The sequence below is a fragment of the Aulostomus chinensis genome, chromosome 1, assembly GCF_037954235.1.
Source record: "Aulostomus chinensis isolate RoL2024-O1b breed Wild chromosome 1, RoL_Achi_v1.0, whole genome shotgun sequence".
NCBI lineage: Eukaryota > Metazoa > Chordata > Actinopteri > Syngnathiformes > Aulostomidae > Aulostomus > Aulostomus chinensis.
In genome coordinates, this window is record NC_141320.1 from 7116982 (window position 1) to 7117816 (window position 835).

At 48.6% G+C, this 835-nt stretch overlaps 1 non-coding gene across 1 annotated transcript; it reads left to right on the plus strand.

The window, feature by feature from the left end:
* Nucleotides 1–489: 489 nt before the first annotated feature.
* On the plus strand, nucleotides 490–571 carry trnal-aag (transfer RNA leucine (anticodon AAG)). Its single transcript has one exon. It is a non-coding gene; the product is annotated as a tRNA-Leu (tRNA).
* The last annotated feature ends 264 nt before the right edge of the window (nucleotides 572–835 follow it).

Genomic DNA, 835 nt, shown 5'->3' on the forward strand with positions numbered 1-835 from the left:
TATTCATCCACAGTCACTAAACAACAACCAAACCAAACAAAAGAGGTTTGCTAGCGTGGCGATCAGCTGTAGTTCACCATCTTATCCAGGTCACATGACTCAGGAGTAGCGTGGCCGTCTGGCAACCAAAGGGTGGCTGGTTTGATCCTCACTTTCTCCAGTGACCATGTCAAAGTGTCCTTGAGTAAGAGACTGAACCCCTAAATACTTCTGATGAGTAGGTTGGCTCCTTGCATGGCAGCCTTCAGCATCAGTGTGTGAGTGTGTGTGAATGAGAGGACATTGTTCAGCTCCTTGAGTGCTGCTGAGGTAGAAAGGCTCTGTACAAACTGAGTCCTTTTACCATTTCTTTCCTGCTTCTAGCAGCGCTGTCGTCACTTCCTGTGACCGTGGGAGGGAAAGGGGTCCCCCTTCAGAATAAGTTTGATATCATTGTTACTTCCTGTTCAACATGCCTTTAGCAGACCAACTCAGAGAACAGCTCAGTGAGGTAGTGTGGCCGAGCGGTTGAAGGCGCTGGATTAAGGTTCCAGTCTCTGAGGAGGCGTGGGTTCAAATCCCACCACTGCCATCATGTCCCAGGTCACTGGAGAGGTGTGGCTCTCACAGCCTTTCCTTTCACTTCCACAGGTATCTTCAAACCTGTGACCAAAAGAAGAAGTGGGTCCTGAAAACTCTCCAGCTGGTCCAAAATGCTGCTGCCCGTGTGTTGACTAGAACTAGTAGAAGAGACCATGTCTCTCCTGTACTGGCTTCTCTGCATGGCTCCCTGTCAAATTCAGAATAGAATTCTAAATTCTCCTTCTACCATCAAAGTCTTCAACAGTCAGGCTCC